The sequence below is a fragment of the Malus sylvestris genome, chromosome 17 (genome assembly GCF_916048215.2).
Source record: "Malus sylvestris chromosome 17, drMalSylv7.2, whole genome shotgun sequence".
Taxonomy (NCBI): domain Eukaryota; kingdom Viridiplantae; phylum Streptophyta; class Magnoliopsida; order Rosales; family Rosaceae; genus Malus; species Malus sylvestris.
Window position 1 is genome coordinate 25681896 of NC_062276.1, and position 9482 is coordinate 25691377.

The 9482-nt window shown below is 41.7% G+C and overlaps 2 pseudogenes; both read left to right on the forward strand.

Annotated features, from left to right (window-relative positions):
• The first annotated feature begins 1644 nt into the window (after positions 1 to 1644).
• Positions 1645 to 7006, forward strand: LOC126611917 (blue copper protein-like; annotated as a pseudogene).
• Positions 7007 to 7967: 961 nt separating this feature from the next.
• LOC126611565 (ATG8-interacting protein 2-like) lies at positions 7968 to 9269 on the forward strand (annotated as a pseudogene).
• The last annotated feature ends 213 nt before the right edge of the window (positions 9270 to 9482 follow it).

The following is a 9482-nucleotide window of genomic DNA, read 5'->3' on the forward strand; positions in this document are numbered from 1 at the left end:
TTTCCATGAGCATTAACAAAGCCATATTCACACCCTCAAGAAAGAAAGAAAAAAATACATAGCCATATACTCGGGGAGAAGAAGTCAACAGCAAACGATATTGCCAATTTTGAAGATTTTTTTCATTTTCTAGATCCGCAGCACAGCACGCCAAAGTACGAGCTAACATTGTACACACCCCATAAGTCCACCCATACCACCGAGTGAATTTTAATGTATCTAAAATACAAGTTGGTACACTATGTGTGTCATAATATAAGTGGAGAGAAAATCTATTCTTCAATGTCTCTCTACTTATATTATGATATGTAGTGTACCAGTTTGTATTCTCGACATTGAAAATTTTTTTTGTAGTACCATAGGCAGACTCACAGCAGAGAGTGTATACATACAAGCCACCATTGAAGACTTTCCGCCTCATTTCTAGTAGGGAAGTATCAATTGTTTGGTTTTCATTCCAAGTTGTTGGAGAACAATTCAGAAATAAACAATATAACAGAAATAAACAGAATTTGAAATTCACAATTTTATTTCACAAAAAGTACGTGCTATACAGAATGAAAAGTATACAATAAATACAGAAATTAATATAAGAATATCAACAGTACTAACTTGATTACAGAAGGTAGAGGCTAGCGTAAAAGCTATGTCCTTCGAACAGTAATTTCGTCCCACTCTTGTGCTTGTGGTTCTATAACATCTGCTCGACCAGGATACAACTACCTAATCCTACAACCCGCACTAGATTATAAAATTCTAGCGAATTGCTTTGTGTGTTTACTCTCTCTGGAAAGTTTGTACGGAAGAAAAGATGAAAGATGATGAACTGAGGACTCCAGTTATATAGGCTCTTTCATACCTCTTCAAATACCTTTTGGATGTATCTGAAGCTTTACAACTCTCTACAAAAGGTTGTATCTTTAATCAAAACGTTTTTAATTAATTTAATTAAAAACTTAATTCGAAATTAAAACTAATTGATCAAATTAAAACTAATTAAAACTAAGTGATTCCCAAGGCCCTTGTCTTGATTAATTAATATTAATTTATATTAATATTATGGTATAATCATCAAGCCCAATCCACAGAAATGGTGGCCCAAGCCTCAATTCCCATTCCAAGTGGTCCACACAAAACTAATATTGTAGAAGACAAAACATATATAAATGTACTTTGGAATCTTGTTTTCACCAATGTGGGACAAGAGTCTCAAAACTTCCAACACAAGTCTTATTTACAAAGCCAAAGAGTGTTTCAAAATCCCGGAATTTAGATGGGACCACGAATTCATTACATTAATGGACTAAACACGCAAAACACAACATACAAATTCTTCAAACTATGTGGAATTACCAAGCTATTAGTCAAATGAAAGCATAATTCATCACCTTATTATTTGAATTAAACAAAATAATTCTTATATTCAAATAAATGTTGACCTACCAGTTATAAAAAGTCAATCACGATGGGATAGACTCGTTCGTTCCTCGTCAAGGAGGCCGACGCGTCAAAGACTCCATGCTAATAAATCTTTAATTTGTTGCTCTTTCTTTACTCGAGCTTTGGCCTTCTCTATTTATAGGCTTCATCAGTTCTTGGTATATCCTACAACAATAACACAATCCGGTAGAAAGACAAAGAGAGATGGAGAGCAAGGTGGTGATTGTTTTCGGTATGATTGTTGTGGAGCCAAAAATAATCACAAGGCGACACGTGAATTTTTGATAAAATGACAAAATTACCCTCGAGGCAGACCGGATTTCCTACTCGTGAGCAGTGGACAACCATTCTTCAATCAAGCCAAAAGTGCCCAAAATAGGTAACCAATTCCAAATTATCTCATCCATCCTCATCTTAGGTAATTACTTCATACCCTACAAATTATTCCATATAAATGGAGATTAATTGGCTAATTAATGGATTAATTCCTAATTAATTCATTAATCACCCATTTTCACACAAAAAACCTCTAAAGGCCGGCCACCTCCATTCCCTATATATATATGACCCTATTTTTTTTCTAAAAAAGGAGTTCGACACTCTTGCAAAACTCCCAAAAACTCTCCAAATATTTTTCTCTCTAAATTCTATCTTTGGCATAGGAGGTTCTTCGGCCAAAACCCCCGCCATTCATCGTGGGTGCGTGAGGCTCTTGGCCTTGACCTAAGGTGTTAATTATTTTGTAGGTGCAATTTTGTCCAAGAAGAAGGCGGAAATTTGCATCCACAAATTGGTGTTTTCATTGAGAGAAGAGTCACACACTCGTAGAAGACTCTCACATAAAAAGGTTTTTCTCTATTTTCTAGTCCACTTGCATTTTTTCATACGTTCTTATTATTAGAATTTTTTATTGCAAAGATTCTTTGATAAAACGTAAAAGAGAAATACAATGGCTAGAAATTTAAAAAATTCCACGAGTGAAAATTCCAATATTCAAGAAATAGGACCACGGCGATCCACGAGACTAAATGTGATCTTAGGGGGAGCGGCACCACCACCACGAGAACCACTGCGGTGGCTACCACAATAACCACCCGTGGTGAGGTCCATGGTGTCACCACTACCACGACCTGAGCCGTGCCACCAAAGTAAGCCTAACGTAAGCCTAATGCATTGCCAAGCCGAGCCTAAGCCTCGCACTTGCGTGAATCACGCACCAAGCAGCCCATTCTTGCAGCCCAGCCTGCTCTTGCCAGGCTTGCTCTCGCCGAGCAGCCTACTCCCGTGGCTCAGCCCACTATCGTGGCCCAGCCCACTCCAGTGGCCCAGCCTGCTCCCGCCGAACAACCCATTCCCGTGGCCCAGCCTGCTCCCGCCGAACAACCCATTCCCGTGGCCTAGCCTGCTCCTGCCGAGTAGCCCACTCTCGTGGCCTAGCCTACTTTCGTGACCTAACCTGCTCCCGCGGCTCAGCTTGCTCCCGCGGCCCAGCCTGCTCCCGTAGCATTCCAAGCAACCTAGATCGGCCCAACACTATCTCAACCATTCGGACCAACCATCGAGTCGGGGGTATTTTTACCATGTTTCTCCTCGGATTTGACATTTCCCAATTCAAATCTCGCGCCTGGAGCTTACCACACTTCCACTGCTCAAGGAGACATATTCTTTCCAAGCTCTTCTAATCCAAATGGCGAACAACATTTATTTCGACAAGCACAGTGGACGGAGATAAGCAATCACTCAATCTGGCTCAAGTTCAACTAGTAGCTTGTGAGTTACTCACTCTCCTGCTAGAAACATACCACACTGATCGCAGTCGCGACATAGACGATCCGAACACATGGAAGAGCAGCATAGACCAGCAGGTCACGACTAAGGGCAGCCGAGGGCTCTGCCACCCCTAACAAAGGTAAAGTCAGGAAGAAGTAAAAATACTAATGACCGAGCGATTGCGCGATTTCTCGCGCAACGAAGCTATTGACAAAGCGCTTCGATGAGACATGACTAACATAAGTGAGTCATCTTTCAATGATAAGATCGAGCAGACGGGACTACCCCACATAGATTGCCGGATATAAAGACTTCTTCTGTTCCGACAAATGCAGCAGCTCAGCCTAATGGCACACTGGAGGCAGACGAGTACCAAAATGACACACCAGCTCGACAATTTCACAACCACACCTGCTTGCTTCACGGCTTCCGGCTCCCAGCAGCCATTGATCTATCACCATGGCTCATAACTATGCCAATCTTGCACCATGGCTCCCAGCCATGCCGATCTTGCCATGTGGCTTGTGCCAACCAAGCCTAAAAAAGGCACACAACAAAACACCTAATGATGGCACAATAATTCTGTGAGCAGCTCACTGCGCTTACACCCTTACGTGAGGTCCACAAGCAGCTTGAAGTCTCAAGCAGATCGCCAAACATGACCTCGCAGGCTAAAGATTATTTCGGTTGTCCTAGCAATCTAGTTTTCCTTAGCTGCACTCACGACAATGACTCCCATGCTCTCCAATGTGAAATGATAAACTAATTGCTCTCCAGTACGAGAGGGTAAATCAATTCCCCGACACCTGTATGGGTCTGCTCCCCAGTGCGAGAGGATAAACTAATTGATCTCCAGTGCAAGAGGGTAAACCAATTCCCCAACACCCATGTGGGTCTGCTCTTCAGTGTGAGATGATAAACTAATTGCTCTCCAGTGCAAGAGGGTAAACCAATTCCCCGACACCCAAAAGGGTCTGCTCTCTAGTGCGAGAAGATAAACTAATTGCTCTCCAGCGCGATAGGGTAAACCAATTCCCCAACACCCATATGGGTTTGCTCTCATGTACGAGAGGGTAAACTAATTGCTCTCCAGTGCGAGAGGGTAAATCAATTCCTCGACACCTATATGGGTTTGTTCTCTAGTGTAAGAGGGTAAACTAATTCCCCGACACCCATATGGGTAAGCTCACCAGTGCGAGAATGCCACATAGCGTAAAAGATCAAATGCTTGAAGATTAACTAGGCAGTAAATGGTCAGGGGTAGCAACCACTTTTTCACTTAACAGTTCGCTCATCTGACATTTCATCTTCAGCAGCTCCGATCTTGGCAGCTTTATCCTTGATTGCTCTATCTACGGTAGTTGAGAAATCAAACTCAAGCAGTTTCCTCATTTTTGGCAAGTAACCCAAAAGTGGCAACCCAAACCGTTGCCCATGCCACGCCACTTCCTCGGCCCATGCCAAGCCAATCCTTGGCTTCAATCAAGTCGAGCAGCACATGCAATGGCCCTTGCCACACCACCTCCTTGGCCTATGCCAAGCCGACTCCTGGCCCCTGCCAGCCGACGTGCCGCACCACCCCGACGGTTGCCCCGTGGCAGCACATCCTAAGAAGAAAACAAGGAGAATTAAGTTTTTCTCACATCGGTGCGGCGCAGAGAAGACGAAGAAAATAACGAAAGACGGTCCTTTGTATGGGCAAGTGTAGAAGATTGCTAGGGGAGGGGGAACAAATATCCTTTAAGCTTTCTGTCTCTTGTAGGGTAGAATAAATCACTCTCCAAAGTTGATTTAACAACCCACTTAAGGTGAACTTAAATAGGCTTTGAGAAAAATTTATTTCCCTTTCCTAGAAGGATCTAATTTCATATGAAAAAGGGAATCTACATCAAAATAGGAAGCAATCCTAAGTTTCCTAGAGCAAGAATATCTCTACACCTGATGCTCTTTCCTACGAACAGCCCAGCAGGTGTGGGGGCATTTGTGGAGCCAAAAATAATCACAAGGCAACACGTGGATTTTTAATGAAAAGGACAAAATTACCCTCGAGACACACCGGATTTCCTACGTGCGAGCAGTGGATAACCATTCTTCAATCAAGCCAAAAGTGCCCAAAATAGGTAACCAATTCCAAATTATCTCATCCATCCTCATCTTAGGTAATTACTTCATAACCTACAAATTATTCCATATAAATGGAGATTAATTGGCTAATTAATTCATTAATCACCAATTAAATCATCCATTTTCACACAACAAACCTCTAAGGGCTGGCCACCTCCATCCCTTATATATATGACCCTATTTTTTCTAAAAAAGGAGTTCGACACTCTTGCAAAACTCCCAAAAACTCTCGAAATTCTTTTCTCTCTAAATTCTAACTTTGGCATCGGAGGTTTTTCGGCCAAAGCCCCCCCCATTCATCCTGGGCGCTTGAGACTCTTGGCTTTGACCTAAGGTGTTAATTGTTTTGTAGGTGAAATTTTGTCCAAGAAGAAGAAGGTGGAAATTTGCATCCACAATTGTGGTAGTGTTTTTGCAGAGTGTGGCAGCGCAGACAGTACGTGTGGTCGAAGGTAGCATAGGTTGGACCATCCCTCAATTTGGTGCATAAGAGTATGTTGCGTGGGCTGCAAGCAACAAGTTGGTGGTTGGCGATACTCTAAGTAAGCTTCCCATCTCTTCTAATTTCCATAGTCTTCTTCATTAAGTTAATAACTTCATAAACTCATTAGTGAACTCATGGTTTGTGAGTTTGTTGTCCCTAATTTGTGTTTTCTTTTATGTATCCATTTTAATTTTTTGATGTTTCCCTCAACTTAACTCCATATTCAACAAGCAGCAAAAAATCATCTAAACTCCAACGCCAAAAGATGTCGAGAACCACCCACCCAATCAGACCATCATGTCAGCGACGCTACTCCTTATGGCCGTAAAAAAAAAAAATCTATTTCTCTTGCTCCTTCTCCATTTATATTTCAACGAATCCACGATTACTACCATAAAACAAGATCACATGATCGACAATAATTATCAAATGGATTTTCAATTAATTTCCGCTAGCCTTGAAATTATTCCAAGTAACTATCCATCATTCAAGTTTTCTCACATTTGATGTTTCTCAAATATTTTCCAGTTTTCAACTTCGCCACAAACGCACACGATGTACAAGAAGTACCCAAAGCATCATTCGACTCGTGCAGTTCAGAAAACCCAATTGGCACAGCTATCACAACTGGCCCCGCAAACATCATTCTCACCTCTTCAGGCGACCATTACTACATCTGCACTTATGGTCGTCATTGCCAGTCGGGCTAGAAGCTAGCCATCACCGTCTTAGCTACCTCCCCAGGTGCCTCACCTTTTGTGCCACCACGGCCATCTACCACTATCACCCCTCAAACTACCCATTCCCCCACATCAAATGACCCTGCTGCTTGCGCACCGGTCCCAGCTCTATCACCATCCATGAATGGGGGAGTACCCATTGTGGACATCACCTCGAGGTCTTAGCCTCATTTGGATTCTTCTTCACCTGCTGTTTTGGCTAGTTTCACTTTGTCGGTCGCGGCTCTTGTCGTGGGCTTGTTCTTTTAGTTACCGTGAAGACATCGACAGACTTAATTAATTACTATATTAATGACCTAATCATTTTTTATAGTCTTTCTTGATAGTCCCAGGTAAATTGTATTTGATTAGTCTCTTTTGTTTTATAATTTTTTGTCGGTTGTGTATAAGAATCCCCGTGATGATTGTTTTTAGTGTACTATTAATAAAGAAATTCTTCTGTTCAAAATTTTGTTATGCAATAAAGAAAGAAGCAATATTTCTTTGCCAAATGGCAAATGGTCCCATAATCAATGCCAATCTTATGACACGTGTAATATGGCTTGGAATTCTATTCCAGCTAACTACATTTCATACCATTAAGGTTTGTGGAGATTTCAAAAATGGACCATGAATAATTTTTTCATTTTAGTTAGAATACAATGCTGCCTAAAACCCAAAAGGTTACAAAGGAGTGACAAACCCTACTAAAATGTAACACCTCGAATACATAAGTTACAAGTTGGCCTTAGATGGATGTTTTGGATCGTTAAGTATGGATTCATTGTTTTCTTGTTAAACTTATAAAAATGAAACGTTCATATCTTTTTTCTTTGAAAAAGAAGAAAGAGTCATGTTTATACCATACTTAGGGCCTCCGTATTTAGATCTCGTATAAATACTCGGGGGACTCAAATATAATTATGTAATAAAGGAATGGGAAAATATGTAATAAGTGAGGAGCCCTTATTCTATAAAAGGATCCCTCACTCTCCCCATTAAGGGAGGCCAATTCCTAGGCCATGAGAAGCCTCACTCTCACCCTCAGAGGCCTCATATCCCCTCTCATATTCAGAGCTAGGCTTTCACTTTCACAAATAGAGAAATACAATATCAGTGTGGACGTAGCCCAAACATTGGGGTGAACCACGATACATCTTGTGTTATTTACATTTCTTGCAGATTCACGGTCGGATTTACGTTGTTCCAAAACCCCTCCGGTTTTGTGCATCAACATTTGGCGCTGTCTGTAGGAAACGACACAAAAAACTATGTCGATTCTCTTTCATTTTTTCACCTCTATCGTGAATCTGCAAAATCTGCAAAAGACGACCAACTCCTCTCTGCTCATCTCTCTCTATTCCACCAATCCACCAAATGGTGGCTTTCACAAGCTGAAATTCCTCGTCTCATCTTCTTCTTCTTTTCCAACACCCAACTCTCTGTAGTTGCAAACTCTCCACCTGATCCGCCATGATTTCCCTTTCGGAAAGAAGGAAGAGACCCATCAAAATCCCCTGTCTGCCTTAAAAATCCCATCTCTAATCACCAAATTCCCCACCTTTTTGGGGAAAATTGAATTGGGTTTTCTCCCAATAATCCAAATTATGATTCTTTCCAATCCAATATTTCTTGTAATTGTAACGATCTGTATATTTGCAACAATCCATGTGGCCCTTTACAGAACTGGGCTGGTTTGCATCGTGAAGAAATGGTGGCTGCAGTTCGAGGACTGCTTCCATGTCTACCAACCGTTCAAAATCCCCAAATTCAACGAGAGCAAAACCAGGAGAAAAGTAAATCTGCCACGCCTTGGCACCTCACTCGACACCCATCGTACAACAGCTTGCTCTATACTCCGAACTTTCCAAACACCTCCTACAGCTGGTTACCCAACGTGTCAAGTTCCATCTTTACCGCTACCGTCGGTTTCCTTCTTTATCTCCCTCCTTTTTATTCCTCGAGAAATCTCTGCATATAAGATTCCCACCCCACTTCTCGACAGCTTTCGATCTTCAACCTTCGACCATATCAGAACGTTGTCGTTCCGATCCCCGATCGGACCTTTTAGATCGAATCACTTTATGCTTTCCTAAAGTTTCAAGTCCTTTAAGATGGCGGATAATGACGAGGGAGAGGAAAATACTAAGATGGCAGATAATGAGGAGGGGAGGAAAGTACTGCTCGTGGGAATGAATGGGAAGTTGTACAACTTATAGCGTCAACATATGTTGCTGCTCCTTGTCAAGAAGGAATTGAGTTGAGCAATGAGGAGGAGAGTGATATCTATGGTGAGCATGCGGAAACTTCTCGTGCTCTTTTCATGTCTGGTCACTTTGCTTTTCCAACCAGTCAGCATGAGAATTTGCCTTTGAAGTCTGATAGAAGCGAATAAGTGGACAATGATGTCTTAGCTGAGATAGGTGTTGAAGAAGAAGGTAGGTCCAGTGGAAAGGAGGAAGAAACTTTGACTTTGAAAAGGTTGAATGCTCCAGATGAGTTTGTGAGGAAACAGTCTGTAACTGATAAGGATAACATGCAGTTGATTGGTGATACAGAGTTTGAAAAAAGGTTAACTTCGGCTGACAAAGACCAGACTATAATGGATGTTGCTATATATCATTTTGACGGTGAAACAGATCTGAGCGGCTTAGCTGATTATGGTGAGAGCCTCGCAATTCCTCGACAGGCTTAAGCAGAAAAACCGAGAAGAAACAGAAACAAAAGCAAAAGCGGAGATAAGATTCTTTTCTCATTATTAATTATATTAATCATTCCTTGTCTGCCATTTACAAAAGGGAAAAGAAAAAGAAAAAAGAGGAGTGAGAATGGATGGGCACGACCAGGCTGTCTAAGAAAAGCAAGTGGTTTGCAAGCAAAAGATACCTTACAAAGCAACATGATTGGACAGAGAAAGAGCGGGGAGATCAAGAAAAGCAGAAAGA